A 16924-nucleotide genomic window follows, 5' to 3' on the forward strand; every position below is an offset into this window, starting at 1 on the left:
TGTATTTGGTTGTTTGTGCTTGTAGTCTGTAAATAGGTCCATTTTGGCCTCTGTACAATAATCCACTCTTTGCCACATCCTGTTCCCTCTAAAGTTGTAACCCTATCTTCTACTCTAAATTATTCAATTATGGTCGGAATTACTGCAGATTACTTTATTGCTTGCAGCTTTATTGCTTGCTGGCCTCGTATCATAAGACATGGTGAACAAAGTTTGAAGGACCATAAACATAAGCAGATATTTACCAGCTGCATTAATATACGGCTGAAGGCTACTCAGATGACCAGACGAGGACCAAACCAAATCAAGCATACATCAACATACGTTTTGTCACGCCCTGACCATAGAGAGCTTTTTATTCTTTATGTTGGTTAGGTCGGGGTGTGACTAGGGTGGGTCATCTAGGTGTTTATATGTCTATGTTGGCCTGTTATGGTTCCCAATCAGAGGCAGCTGTTTATCGTTGTCTCTGATTGGGGATCATATTTAGGCAGCCATTCCCCTTTGTTCTTTGTGGGATCTTGTCTAGGTATAGTTGCCTGTGAGCACTACTCTGAGCTTCACGTTTCGTTTGTTCGCGTTATTGTTTTTGTTATTTGAGTTTTTCATTCCGAATATAAAGGATGGAAACATACCACGCTGCATTTTGGTCCACTCCTTATGATGATCGTGACAGAAGATCCCACCACAAACGGACCAAGCAGCGTGGCCAGGAGGAACAGGTATCCTGGGCCTGGGAGGATATCCAGGAGGTAAAGACATCTTGGACTTGGGAGGAGATAATGTCAGGAGACGAAAGCCTTCCATGGAAGCAGACGCAAGCTGTGAAGGAAGGACAGCGACAACGCCGGGGTTCGCGGCCACGACGCAAGCCAAAGAAGCTGCCTCAAAATGTTTTGGGGGGGGGGGGGCACACGGGGTGGTCGGCGAAGTTGAGGTGTGAGTCAGAGACCGAGGAGTTATTGGACAAATTGGAGGAGAGTGAACAGAGGGGAGAGTTAGAGACCTTCGAGGAGTTGTTGGACAAATTGGAGGAGAGTGAAGCGAGAGAGCTATTGGTTTGGCGTAGTATGCACGGCATTCGTCCTGAGGAGCGTGTTAGCCGTCCGATGCCACCTGTGCCAGCTTCCTATACTCGTCCTGAGGAGCGTGTCATTTGCTCGGTACCATGTGGGCCGGTTCTACGCAGCAGGTCTCCAGTGCGCCTCCACAACCCAGTACGTCCTGTGTTAGCTCCCCGCACTCACCGTGCGGAGTGTGTCATCGTTCCGGCACCATCTGTGCCAGCTCTACACACCAGGTCTCCAGTGCGCCTCCACAGCCCAGTACGTCCTGTGCCTGCACCTTGCACTCTCCCTCAAGTGCGCCTTCCCAGTCAGGTACGTCCTGTGCCTGCTCCTCGCAATCTCCCTAAACTGCGTGTCCCCAGTCAGGTACGTCCTGTGCCTCCTCCCCGCACTCGCCCTGAGGTGCGTGTCATCATCCCGGTGCCACCTGTACCGGTCCCACGCATCAGGCCTCCAGTGTGCCTCCACAGTCCAGTACGTCCTGTGCCTCCTCCCTGCACTCGCCCTGAGCTGCGTGTCATCAGCCTGGTGCCACCTTTACCGGTCCCACGCATCAGGCCTCCAGTGCGCCTCCAAAGTCCAGAGCTTCCGGCGACAGTTCCCAGTCCAGAGCTTCCGGCGACTGCTCCCAGTCCAGAGCCTCCGGCGACAGTTCCCAGTCCAGAGCTTCCGGCGACGTTTTACGGTCCGAAACCTCCAACGATGGTCCGCGGTCCGGAACCTCCTGAGACGGTCCGCGATCCGGAACCCCCAGCGGGGGTTCTCGGTCCGGAGCCTCCGGCGACGAACCACGGTCCGGAGTCCCCGGCGACGATCCACGGCCCGGAGCCCCCGGTGACGATCCACGGCCTGGAGCCCCTGGCAACGATTCACGGTCCGGTTCCTCTGGCGACGGCCCACGGTCCGGTTAATCCGGCGACGAGCCACGGTCCGGTTCCTCCGATTACGTGTCCACGAGCAGAGTGGGTACTTCGCCCCGCACCGGAGCCGCCCCCAACGGTAGATGCCCACCCGGACCCTCCCCTATTGAGTCAGGTTCTGCGGTCGGAGTCTCCACCTTTTTGGGGGGGGGGGGGGGGGGGGGGGGGGGGGGGTGTAATGTCACGCCCTGACCATAGAGAGCTTTTTATTCTCTGTTAGTTAGGTTGGGGTGTGACTAGGGTGGGTCATCTAGGTGTTTATATGTCTATGTTGGCCTGTTATGGTTCCCAATCAGAGGCAGCTGTTTATCGTTGTCTCTGATTGGGGATCATATTTAGGCAGCCATTTCCCCATTTCCCCTTTGTGCTTTGTGCTTTCTTGTCTAGGTATAGTTGCCTGTGAGCACTACTCTGAGCTTCACGTTTCGTTTGTTCGCTTTATTGTTTTTGTTATTTGAGTTTTTTCTTCCTAATAAAAAGGATGGAAACATACTGCGTTGCATTTTGGTCCACTCCTTATGACGATCGTGACACATTTAAACTCCACTGGACGTTAGGTAAGAGAATATGACAGAATCCTCCAGTAGTCCATTGAATGCCTTTAACCTTATTTGGACATAATACTAGTGATGCTAATTTGTTTACGTAATGTGTATTTTAATTGTACTTAATAAAACAAACATGAAAAATCAACACTTGAAAGTAGGCTTCAAGTGAATACTACCATAGGCAACACCATGGGGTTATTAACATGAGAAGGAATACAGTGCCTTTGAAAGTACTTTTTCCACATGGTTGCTGCATCATGTTATGGGTATTTGTGTAATTGTTAAGGCCTGGGGAGGTTTTCAGGATAAATAGGAAACGGAATGCAGCTAAGCACAGGCAAAATCCTAGAGGAAAACCTGATTCAGTCTGTTTTCCACCAGATACTATGAGATTAATTCACCTTTCATCAGGAGAATAACCTAAAACATAAGGCCAAATCTACACTGGAGTTGCTTACCAAGAAGACAGCGAATGTTCCTGAGTGTCCGAGTCACAGTTTTAAATTAAACCTACTTAAAAATCTATGGCAATACCTGAAAATGGTTGTCTAGTAATGATCAATAACCAAGCTGACAGACCTTGAACAACTTTGAAAAGAATAATGGGCAAATGTTGCTCAATCCAGGTGTGGAAAGCTCTTAGAGACTTCTAATCTCGTTCCTGGTACTTCATAGTACAAAAACATCAACTCATCCAATGGCATATATCAAATGTCAACTTTAGATACTCCCATCTCAAGTACACCCCACTCCTGGACAAGCTCACTGAGGGGAGTGAGCCTCTAGGTCATATACTATCTCAGGATAAGTGCAACATCAGAGGGGACATACAATGGTTCCAGACACTGCCATGCTCCTCCCTCCAATGGGAAAAGGAGGGAGTGACTGGCGTACAGACATTGTGGAGCCAAGAGATAATTGGTTCCTCCTTAATCACGCCATCCCTTCACATGGTTCAACAGATACATTCACATATGAAGACAATGTTCCATTCTGACCTCTCCCTTTCTGATATTCTGCATATTACCAGACATGTAAAATACAAGCCTGACCTCTCCCCTCTCTGGGCCCCAAGTGACTTTTCCCTAGCTGAGAAGGGAAAAGTGCAACGGCCAACAGTATAGTCCAAAGGGAGACATTCTAATGACAAGTATCTCACATAAGCATATTATGTAAATAAAACATCTTATTTATCTATGTTACCCAAATAATTCTGATAATTCTGATTCATCCTCCACAATACATACAGCCTCTTGTGATTTCAAGGAAAATGACACAGAGACGAAAGGTGTATTATTAGTATTTTATTTTTCTTGGTCAATTTTTAGGGGCTTCCCTTGGCATCCATGAGTACGCACCACTGCGTGGGTTTCATGACCATGTCAGTAGCTATGACAATTCAATAATGATGAGACAGGAGCAAGAATCAGTTCAACCAGTTCAACCAATGTACACATCTCATACACAACAATAACAATGATGCTCTGTGCATACAACTACGGTAAGTAGGAGGAACAAAAGGTACAACCTTAATAGATAACACTATGTCTTTTTAATTCAATCTTAGTCCTGTATTGACGCTTTGCCTGTTTGATGGTTCGTCAGAGGGCATAGCGGGATTTCTTGTAAGCTTCCAGGTTAGAGTCCCGCTCCTTGAAAGCAACAGTTGAGTTATGTACGTACAGTCACTGTGGGGACGACGTCCTCGGTGCACTTATTGATAAAGCCAGTGACTGATGTGGTGTACTCCTCAATACCATCGGAAGAATCACGGAACATATTCCAGTGTGTGCTAGCAAAACAGTTCTGTAGTTTAGCGTCTGCTTCATCAACCACTTTTTTATAGACCGAGTCATTGGTGCTTCCTGCTTTAATTTTGGCTTGTAAGCAGGAATCAGGAGGATGGAATTATGGTCAGATTTGCCAAATGGAGGGCGAGGGAGAGCTTTGTATGCGTCTCTGTGTGTGGAGTAAAGTTGGTCTAGGATTTTTTTCTCTCTGGTTGCACATTTAACATGCTGAAAGAAATTTGGTAAAACTGATTTAAGTTTCCCTGCGTTAAAGTCACCGGCCAATAGGAACTGCGCCTCTGGATGTGCGTTTTCCTGTTTGCTTATGGTAGAATACAGCTCATTGAGTGTGGTTTTAGTGCCAACCTCGCTCTGTGGTGGTATGTAGACAGCTATGAAAAATACAGATGAAAACTCTCTAGGGAGATAGTGTGGTCTACAGCTTATCATGAGATAATTTTACCTCAGGTGAGCAAAACTTTGAGACTTCCTTAGATATTTATTTTATTTTTATTTTATTTCACCTTTATTTAACCAGGTAGGCTAGTTGAGAACAAGTTCTCATTTGCAACTGCGACCTGGCCAAGATAAAGCATAGCAGTGTGAACAGACAACAACACAGAGTTACACATGGAGTAAACAATAAACAAGTCAATAACATGGTAGAAAAAAAGAGAATCTATATACAATGTGTGCAAAAGGCATGAGGAGGTAGGCAATAAATCGAATAATTACAATTTAGCAGATTAACACTGGAGTGATAAATCATCAGATGATCATGTGCAAGTAGAGATACTGGTGTGCAAAAGAGCAGAAAAGTAAATAAATTAAAGCAGTATGGGGGTGAGGTAGGTAAATTGGGTGGGCTATATACCGATGGACTATGTACAGCTGCAGCGATCGGTTAGCTGCTCAGATAGCAGATGCTTAAAGTTGTTGAGGGAGATAAAAGTCTCCAACTTCAGAGATTTTTGCAATTCGTTCCAGTCGCAGGCAGCAGAGAACTGGAAGGAAAGGCGGCCAAATGAGGTTTTGGCTTTAGGGATGATCAGTGAGATACACCTGCTGGAGCGCGTGCTACGGGTGGGTGTAGCCATCGTGACCAGTGAACTGAGATAAGGCGGCACTTTACCTAGCATAGCCTTGTAGATGACCTGGAGCCAGTGGGTCTGACGACGAACATGTAGCGAGGGCCAGCCGACTAGGGCATACAGGTCGCAGTGGTGGGTAGTATATGGGGCTTTGGTGACAAAACGGATGACACTGTGATAAACTGCATCCAGTTTGCTGAGTAGAGTATTGGAAGCTATTTTGTAGATGACATCGCCGAAGTCGAGGATCGGTAGGATAGTCAGTTTTACTAGGGTAAGTTTCGCGGCGTGAGTGAAGGAGGCTTTGTTGCGAAATAGAAAGCCGACTATAGATTTGATTTTGGATTGGAGATGTTTGATATGAGTCTGGAAGGAGAGTTTGCAGTCTAGCCAGACACCTAGGTACTTATAGATGTCCACATATTCTAGGTCGGAACCGTCCAGGGTGGTGATGCTAGTCGGGCGTGCGGGTGCAGGCAGCGAACGGTTGAAAAGCATGCATTTGGTTTTACTAGCGTTTAAGAGCAGTTGGAGGCCACGGAAGGAGTGTTGTATGGCATTGAAGCTCGTTTGGAGGTTAGATAGCACAGTGTCCAAGGAAGGGCCAGAAGTATACAGAATGGTGTCGTCTGCGTAGAGGTGGATCAGGGAATCGCCCGCAGCAAGAGCAACATCATTGATATATACAGAGAAAAGAGTCGGCCCGAGAATTGAACCCTGTGGTACCCCCATAGAGACTGCCAGAGGACCGGACAACATGCCCTCCGATTTGACACACTGAACTCTGTCTGCAAAGTAGTTGGTGAACCAGGCAAGGCAGTCATTAGAAAAACCGAGGCTACTGAGTCTGCCGATAAGAATATGGTGATTGACAGAGTCGAAAGCCTTGGCCAGGTCGATGAAGACGGCTGCACAGTACTGTCTTTTATCGATGGCGGTTATGATATCGTTTAGTACCTTGAGCGTGGCTGAGGTGCACCCGTGACCGGCTCGGACCACGGATTGCACAGCGGAGAAGGTACGGTGGGATTCGAGATGGTCAGTGATCTGTTTGTTGACTTGGCTTTCGAAGACCTTAGATAGGCAGGGCAGGATGGATATAGGTCTGTAACAGTTTGGGTCCAGGGTGTCTCCCCCTTTGAAGAGGGGGATGACCGCGGCAGCTTTCCAATCCTTGGGGATCTCAGATGATACGAAGGAGAGGTTGAACAGGCTGGTAATAGGGGGTGCGACAATGGCGGCGGACAGTTTCAGAAATAGGGGGTCCAGATTGTCAAGCCCAGCTGATTTGTATGGGTCCAGGTTTTGCAGCTCTTTCAGAACATCTGCTATCTGGATTTGGGTAAAGGAGAAGCTGGGGAGGCTTGGGCGAGTAGCAGCGGGGGGGGCGGAGCTGTTGGCCAAGGTTGGAGTCGCCAGGAGGAAGGCATGGCCAGCCGTTGAGAAATGCTTGTTGAAGTTTTGGATTATCACGGATTTATCGGTGGTGACCGTGTTACCTAGCCTCAGTGCAGTGGGCAGCTGGGAGGAGGTGCTCTTGTTCTCCATGGACTTTACAGTATCCCAGAACTTTTTGGAGTTAGAGCTACAGGATGCAAATTTCTGCTTGAAAAAGCTGGCCTTTGCTTTCCTGACTGACTGCGTATATTGGTTCCTGACTTCCCTGAACAGTTGCATATCGCGGGGACTCTTCGATGCTATTGCAGTTCGCCATAGGATGTTTTTGTGCTGGTCGAGGGCAGTCAGGTCTGGAGTGAACCAAGGGCTATATCTGTTCTTAGTTCTGCATTTTTTGAACGGAGCATGCTTGTCTAATATGGTGAGGAAGTAACTTTTAAAGAATGACCAGGCATCCTCAACTGACGGGATGAGGTCAATATCCTTCCAGGGTACCCGGGCCAGGTCGATTAGAAAGGCCTGCTCGCAAAAGTGTTTTAGGGAGCGTTTGACAGTGATGAGGGGTGGTCGTTTGACCGCGGACCAGTAGCGGATACAGGCAATGAGGCAGTGATCGCTGAGATCTTGATTGAAGACAGCAGAGGTGTATTTGGAGGGCAAGTTGGTCAGGATAATGTCTATTAGGGTGCCCATGTTTACGGATTTAGGGTTGTACCTGGTGGGTTCCTTGATGATTTGTGTGAGATTGAGGGCATCTAGCTTAGATTGTAGGACTGCCGGGGTGTTAAGCATATCCCAGTTTAGGTCACCTAACAGAACAAACTCTGAAGCTAGATGGGGGGCGATCAATTCACAGATGGTGTCCAGGGCACAGCTGGGAGCTGAGGGGGGTCGGTAGCAGGCGGCAACAGTGAGAGACTTATTTCTGGAGAGATTAATTTTTAAAATTAGAAGTTCGAACTGTTTGGGCATAGACTTGGAAAGTATGACAGAACTTTGCAGGCTATCTCTGCAGTAGATTGCAACTCCTCCCCCTTTGGCAGTTCTATCTTGACGGAAAGTGTTATAGCTGGGTATGGAAATCATACCAAGATATGGTGCACAAGCTGTTGTTTACATAAATGCTTAGGCCCCTTCCCGTGTCTTACCAGAGGCTGCTGTTCTGTCCTGCCGATAGTGTATAACCCGCCAGCTGTATGTTCTTAATGTCGTCGTTCAGCCATGACTCGGTGAAGCATAAGATATTACAGTTTTTAATGTCCCGTTGGTAGGATATACGTGCTTTCAGTTCGTCCCATTTATTTTCCAGCGATTGAATGTTAGCAAGCAGAACGGAAGGCAAGGGCAGATTAGCCACTCGTTGCCTGATCCTCGCAAGGCACCCTGATCTTTTGCCTCAATCTCGGTTTCCTTTTCCAGAATCACGGGGATCGGGGCCTGGTCGGGTGTCTGCAGTATATCCCTCGCGTCCGACTCATTGAAGAAAAACTCTTCATCTATTTTGAGGTGAGTAATCCCAGTTCTGATGTCCAGAAGCTCTTTTCGGTCATAAGAGACGGTAGCAGCAACATTATGTACAAAACAAGTTACGAAAAAACAAACAAAATAGCCTGGTTGGTTGAGAGCCGATAAGACGGCAGCCCTACCCTCCGGCGCCATCATTATTCCGAAGCTCTACGGAGAATTCCTTCGACCTCATGGCTTGGTTTTGCTCTGACATGCACTGTCAACTGTGGGACCTTATACAGACAGGTGTTTGCCTTTCCAAATCATGTCCAATCAATTGAATTTAACAACAGGTGGACTCAAGTTGTAGAAACATCTCAAGGATGATCAATGGAAACAGGATGCACTTGAGCTCAATTATGAGTATCATAGCGAAAGGTCTAAATAAGATATTTCTGTTTTTTAAATTTCTAATAAATTTGCTAAATTTTCAAAAACACTGATTTCGCTTTGTCATTATAGGATATTGTGTGTAGTTTTCTGAGTTAAAAAAAAATGTTTTAGTCCATTTTAGAATACGGCTTACGTAACAAAATGTGAAAAAAGTTAAGGGGTCTGAATACTTTCCGAAGGCACTGTACACACACACACACACACACACACACACACACACACACACACACACACACACACACACACACACACACACACACACACACACACACACACACTTGGTCATGCAACAATGTGGATTGCAATTGCTCCAGGACCAGATTTAAGGAAACATTGAAGTACAGTAATTTCACGATTAGACACTTTAAGTTGGACACCTACTACAAATCTTATTGAATTGAATCATCAACCACAGTAGAATATCTGAAGATGAATACGAATACATAGTGTATAATATGTCTGGTTCCTGTATGCTCTTGAGATTCTATGTGTAGTAATGTTAACAACTACACTGTTGCAAGTTGAACATGTGTAGATGTTTCCTGTTATTACCTTCCATATCACTATATCCTGATCATTCAATTAAACTGTCTGTATGTCTCCATAAAATTGGAATCACGTTTTAGTTATCTATCTCAAAGATTACTCAGCCTTACCTATTCTGATAATAGCATGTGCCGGACATTTAACATGTTGAAAACAAAGATCTCAAGGTCATTGATTTGGTAACTGGGGTATAAATAACTCTGTCAGATTCAGTTTAGTCAGGACCTTTAACTACATCAACATCACATCAACATCAACAGTGACTTTGTTATTTTGAGTGTGAAGATATGAAAATCTATTACTAGTTCGAATTACTTTATATTATATTTTCTGCCTTACTACAACCATATATCAACCCTTGATTTACATAAGTTATGGCATAATAACAATGTAATAATTCAGCAGTGAATGTAATTGTAGATTTAATCAAACCTGCCACAGATAACTAAACTGCTTACCTGTGAGGAAAGTCTATTTGCTTTTTTGTTTTACAATACATACATATAAAAATATAAAATAGGGAGCACTGCTTTGCAAAGAATATAAATGGTATCAAACAAAAATGTATGTTTATACGTTACTGCAATGTGTCTGTACCACTGTATCTGCAATGTGTCTGTACAACTGAATCTGTAATGTGTCTGTACCACTGTATCTGTAATGTGCCTGTACCACTGTATCTGTAATGTGTCTGTACCACTGTATCTGTAATGTGTCTGTACCACTGTATCTGTAATGTGTCTGTATCTGTAATGTGTCTGTACCACTGTATCTGCAATGTGTCTGTACCACTGTATCTGCAATGTGCCTGTACCACTGAATCTGTAATGTGTCTGTACCACTGTATCTGTAATGTGTCTGTACCACTGTATCTGTAATGTGTCTGTACCACTGAATCTGCAATGTGTCTGTACCACTGAATCTGCAATGTGTCTGTACCACTGTATCTGCAATGTGTCTGTACCACTGTATCTGTAATGTGTCTGTACCACTGTATCTGTAATGTGTCTGTACCACTGAATATGTAATGTGTCTGTACCACTGTATCTGTAATGTGTCTGTACCACTGTATCTGTAATGTGTCTGTACAACTGTATCTGCAATGTGTCTGTACCACTGTATCTGTAATGTGTCTGTACCACTGTATCTGTAATGTGTCTGTACCACTGTATCTGCAATGTGTCTGTACCACTGTATCTGTAATGTGTCTGTACCACTGTATCTGTAATGTGTCTGTACCACTGTATCTGCAATGTGTCTGTACCACTGTATCTGTAATGTGTCTGTACCACTGTATCTGTAATGTGTCTGTACCACTGTATCTGTAATGTGTCTGTACCACTGTATCTGCAATGTGTCTGTACCACTGTATCTGTAATGTGTCTGTACCACTGAATATGTAATGTGTCTGTACCACTGAATCTGTAATGTGTCTGTACCACTGAATATGTAATGTGTCTGTACCACTGAATCTGTAATGTGTCTTTACCACTGTATCTGTAATGTGTCTGTACCACTGAATCTGCAATGTGTCTGTACCACTGTATCTGCAATGTGTCTGTACCACTGTATCTGTAATGTGTCTGTACCACTGAATCTGCAATGTGTCTGTACCACTGAATCTGTAATGTGTCTGTACCACTGAATCTGTAATGTGTCTGTACCACTGAATATGTAATGTGTCTGTACCACTGAATCTGTAATGTGTCTGTACCACTGTATCTGTAATGTGTCTGTACCACTGAATCTGCAATGTGTCTGTACCACTGAATCTGCAATGTGTCTGTACCACTGTATCTGCAATGTGTCTGTACCACTGTATCTGTAATGTGTCTGTACCACTGTATCTGCAATGTGTCTGTAATGTGTCTGTACCACTGTATCTGCAATGTGTCTGTACCACTGAATCTGTAATGTGTCTGTACCACTGAATCTGTAATGTGTCTGTACCACTGTATCTGTAATGTGTCTATACCACTGTATCTGCAATGTGCCTGTACCACTGAATCTGTAATGTGTCTGTACAACTGTATCTGCAATGTGTCTGTACCACTGTATCTGTAATGTGTCTGTACCACTGTATCTGTAATGTGTCTGTACCACTGAATCTGTAATGTGTCTGTACCACTGTATCTGTAATGTGTCTGTACCACTGAATCTGTAATGTGTCTGCACCACTGTATCTGCAATGTGTCTGTACCACTGTATCTGTAATGTGTCTGTACCACTCTATCTGTAATGTGTCTGTACCACTGTATCTGCAATGTGTCTGTACCACTGTATCTGTAATGTGTCTGTACCACTGTATCTGTAATGTGTCTGTACCACTGTATCTGCAATGTGTCTGTACCACTGAATCTGTAATGTGTCTGTACCACTGAATCTGTAATGTGTCTGTACCACTGTATCTGTAGTGTGTCTGTACCACTGAATCTGTAATGTGTCTGTACCACTGTATCTGTAATGTGTCTGTACCACTGTATCTGTAATGTGTCTGTACCACTGTATCTGTAATGTGTCTGTACCACTGAATCTGTAATGTGTCTGTACCACTGTATCTGCAATGTGCCTGTACCACTGAATCTGTAATGTGCCTGTACCACTGAATCTGTAATGTGTCTGTACCACTGAATCTGTAATGTGGCTGTACCACTGAATCTGTAATGTGTCTGTACCACTGTATCTGTAATGTGTCTGTACCACTGTATCTGCAATGTGCCTGTACCACTGAATCTGTAATGTGTCTGTACCACTGTATCTGTAATGTGTCTGTACCACTGTATCTGTAATGTGTCTGTACCACTGAATCTGTAATGTGCCTGTACCACTGAATCTGCAATGTGTCTGTACCACTGTATCTGCAATGTGTCTGTACCACTGTATCTGCAATGTGTCTGTACAACTGTATCTGCAATGTGTCTGTGCCACTGTATATGTAATGTGTCTGTACAACTATATCTGTAATGTGTCTGTACCACTGTATCTGTAATGTGTCTGTACCACTGTATCTGTAATGTGTCTGTACCACTGTATCTGTAATGTGTCTGTACCACTGTATCTGTAATGTGTCTGTACCACTGAATCTGTAATGTGTCTGTACCACTGTATCTGTAATGTGTCTGTACCACTGTATCTGTAATGTGTCTGTACAACTGTATCTGCAATGTGTCTGTACCACTGTATCTGTAATGTGTCTGTACCACTGTATCTGTAATGTGTCTGTACCACTGTATCTGTAATGTGTCTGTACAACTGTATCTGTAATGTGTCTGTACCACTGAATCTGTAATGTGTCTGTACCACTGAATCTGTAATGTGTCTGTACCACTGTATCTGCAATGTGTCTGTACCACTGAATCTGTAATGTGTCTGTACCACTGTATCTGCAATGTGTCTGTACCACTGAATATGTAATGTGTCTGTACCACTGAATCTGTAATGTGTCTGTACCACTGTATCTCCTACGACAGTAGCTGTACATTGGCTTGTTCTGTGATTCCCCTCCAGGATGATGAGACAGGCCATGTTCTTCCTTTTGCTGGCTCTTCTTGGAACATCTACTGGTGCCATTGTTCCAAGTAAACACTTCCTCTTGTTTTTATCTCTAGATATATGATGCCATTTAGATTGACAGAGAAACACCTATAGTTATCAACAGTAAAAGTTTTATCATTTCACAAGTAGCCAAGAGTTCTCTTGTCTTGTTAATGACACACCTGTAATATAAACAATCCTTATCACTCACAAATAACAAGGAACTGGTGCACCAGTGTTCTTCCTATGGTAGATCTCTGACTGAGCAAGTTATGTGACTGTGGTTCTTCCAGGTCAGAACAGTCTTTTTATCGTTCTGTGAAGTGGAGGTTTATGGGTACCTCGCCCCAACTGGTAAGGATAAGCCCCATCACGTTTAATTCCATTTGAATATTATTGAAGTAAATACTTTTAGTAAGTAACTCAGAGCAATCATGTCTTCTACTGACTCATTTTATGCAGACAAATATTCAAGTGATGTCTTGGATATACATACTGTATGATACGATACATTATAAATCATGTATCATTGCCTCAACAGTAGTTAAACATTGGTTTAAAGCCGGCTGCCGAATCCGTAAAATGTGAAGATGTATATAGCCTCCAACACTCTACTCAGCAAATTGGATGCAGTCTATCACAGTGCTATCCGTTTTGTCACCAAAGCCCCATATACTACCCACCACTGCGACCTGTATGCTCTCATTGGCTTGTCCTCGCTTCAAATTCGTTGCCAAACCCATAAGTCTTTGCTAGGTAAAGCCCCGCCTTATCTCAGCTCACTGGTCACCATAGCAGCACCCACCCGTCGCACGTGCTCCAGCAGGTATATCTCTCTGGTCACCCCCAAAGCCAATTCCTCCTTTGGCCGCATTTCCTTCCAGTTCTCTGCTGCCAATGACTGCAACGAATTGCAAAAATCACTGAAGCTGGAGACTCATATCTCCCTCACTAACTTTAAGCATCAGCTGTCAGAGCAGCTTACAGATCATTGCACCTGTACATACCCCATCTGTAAATAGCTCGTATAACTACCTCATCCCCATATTATTATTTTTTGTTTTGCTCCTTTGCACCCCAGTATCTCTACTTGCACATTCATCTTCTGCACATCTATCACTCCAGTGTTTAATTGCTAAATTGTAATTAGTTCGTCACTACGGCCTATTTATTGCCTTACCTCCCTAATCTTACATCATTTGCACACACTTTATAGGGACTTTTCTATTGTGTTAGTGACTGTATGTTTGTTTATTCCATGTGTAACTCTGTGTTGTTGTTTGTGTCGCACTGCTTGCTTTATCTTGGCCAGGTCACAGTTGTAAATGAGAACTTGTTCTCAACTGGCCTGAAATTAATAAATAAATAAAAAATATATATATACTCCTTCAATTACAAGGGGGATTACATGAACATCAGCATACGAATGCAAGTGCTAACAATTCTCTTGTCCAGGAAATAATGCAGCTTTACAGGGAAAACCCACCCAGTCATCATTGTGTGGGTTTGGTTTTGCTTACAATGCCATTGATGGGAATCACAACGGTATTTGGGAAGATGGTTCCTCCTCCTGCACCAACACCAAAGTGAAAGTTAACCCTTGATGGCAGTTGGACCTTCTGTGGACTCATAAAGTGTTCTCCATCACCATCCCCAACCGAATAGACGGGACTTTCAGTAGACTGAATGGTTCTGAGTTCCGCATTGGTGACTCCCTGACAAAACAAGAACAATGGCAACAGCAATCCCAGGTGAACTGTGGGAGTTAAAGGCAATGCTATATTTGACAAAAGGTTGGTTAGCACAACTGTGTACAGACTGTAGAGATAGTTAGAGGACACAACATTCTATCTGTCCCATTATGGCGTCTCTGAGAGCATGAGCAGTGCCATTGAGGCCATCTCTATTTTGAAGTAGCACATTCTATTTTCTACTACTTCTATGAGTTGATAAACAAACTGAAAGGATGCGTACTGCCACGTTGAATGTGCTGTTTGAACGGGTATAAAGCCAAGGTTGACTATTTACTGCCTCCTGCAGTTACAGAATATTTGCTCACGAGTATAATTCATTGGCTGATCCCTCCTGGAATTATGTGATCCTTCCTTAACCCATAGAAAGTCCCACCCAGTTGAGTACTTCAAAATGGTGAAAGTCCTCAATGGCACTCCATATGCTAAAACGGGCTTTTGGTCACTTGAGTCCTCTATCTCTATGGTGCAGCCTGACTTACAACACCAGGAAATGTGTTGAATTGTCAACATTATTGAGTGGTTCACTATATGAGTCTGATGAGTTAACATGGAGCTGCTTGTGTTATAGTTACTGTTCTAAAGCTGTTTCGATTTCCTCCTGCAGGTGTGCTGTGATCTCTTCTATTCCAGCTGGCTTCTCCAGCACCTTCCAGTGTAACGGAATGGAGGGTCGATACGTCAACGTGGTCCTTCCAGGAAGAAGTGAATACCTGACCGTGTGTGGGGTGGAGGTCTATGGGTCACCACTGGACTGATAGATCCAGAGCATTTATTACCAAAATGTAATCTGGAGCACACACTGTTTTCTGGACGTGATAGATAACTTATATTATTTTTTTTTTTTAACTAGGCAAGTCAGTTAAGAACAAATTCATATTTACAATTTGACCTACTGGGGAACAGTGGGTTAACTGCCTTGTTCAGGGGCAGAATGACACATTTTTAGCTTGTCAGCTATGGGATATGATCCAGCAACCTTTTGGTTACTGACACAACGCTCTAACCACTAGGCTACCTGCCACCCTAAATTATATTGTAGGTAACATTCTCCACACTCTTAGAAAAAAGGGTGTCCTTCAGCTGTCCCCATAGGAGAACCCTTTTAAGTTCCTGGTAGAACCCTTTTGGGTTCCATGTGGAACAGGGTTCTACATGGAACCCAAAAGGGTTCTTCAAAGGGTTCTCCTATGGGGACAGCCGAAGAACCCTTTAAGGTTCTAGATACACTCTTAGAAGTAAAGGAGCTATGTGTAGGAAAAATCCATGTTTAAATGTATTAACAGTTGAGTATTTGTTATTTCACATTGTAAATATAGTTATATTGAGTACATTCATTTAGATCTGTTTAATTGAAACTGTACTTGCTGTAAAGGCTCCTATCATTGTAATGTATTGTATGTTAATGTATTTGGAGAAGATAAAGTGTAACACAGCACCTGTTTCAGAAGCATTTCTTGGTGTCACCTAGAATGCAATTATCAAAGGTATTTTGATAGGAATATGATGGCCTAACCCTATGTTTTTAAATTCTCAAAACCAAGACATTTAGCTTAGTCACCTGTGTACGCACTCACACATGCATGGACACACATACTGTATGCACACTCACTTGGTCATGTAGAAGAGTGTGGATTGCAATTGCACCAGGACCGTAAGTAAACATTGAAGTCATTTTATAATTAGACACTTTTAATCTACTTTTATCTGAATGAATTTAGTCATCAACTGCAGTAAAATATCTGATGTGGAATAAGAATACATACAATATGTTGCCTGCTCCTGTACATGCTCTTGAGATTCTATAAGTAGCAAAGTATACAACTACTCTGTAACACGTTGAACATGTGTAGATGTTTCCTGTTATTCCCTTCCATATCACGATATCCTGATCATTCAGTTATACTGTCTGTATTTCGCCATAAGTTGGAATCATGTTTTAGTTATTTATCTCAATGATTATGTCACAGGGTGGAAAAGTGAGTTGAGCAGGCATAGTGAAGCAGAGGGAAAAAGTATATTTTTAACATGTATGTTCATACGTCATGGTTTAAAGCCATCACCGTAGGCCAGCAGGCAGGTTGCAGCAAGGATCCACCGAAAAGCAAATGTTTCACACAAAAATAAATAAACCCACTCATAGCAAACAAAGTCCCCTTGAGCATAAAGTCCTCCAATACCTGCCAGAAGCTCTCCCACATGGTGTCCTGATGCAGCCAGGGCCGTTCTTGTAGTCTGCTTTTGTCTAGTTCCCTCTATGGTCCTGGGACGTCAATGAGGACTAGATTAGTATTTAGGACGTTCTCAGGACATTCAGTGTATCAGTTGTCAGGATGTCTGTAATGGTCCCAAAGAAACGTCACTTGGATGTTGAAACGGA

General features: G+C 43.7%; 1 pseudogene; it reads left to right on the forward strand.

Moving 5' to 3' along the window:
• Nucleotides 1–1769: 1769 nt before the first annotated feature.
• Nucleotides 1770–15667, forward strand: LOC120031635 (annotated as a pseudogene).
• The last annotated feature ends 1257 nt before the right edge of the window (nt 15668–16924 follow it).

This window comes from Salvelinus namaycush, chromosome 37 (genome assembly GCF_016432855.1).
Source record: "Salvelinus namaycush isolate Seneca chromosome 37, SaNama_1.0, whole genome shotgun sequence".
In the NCBI taxonomy this organism is placed as follows: domain Eukaryota; kingdom Metazoa; phylum Chordata; class Actinopteri; order Salmoniformes; family Salmonidae; genus Salvelinus; species Salvelinus namaycush.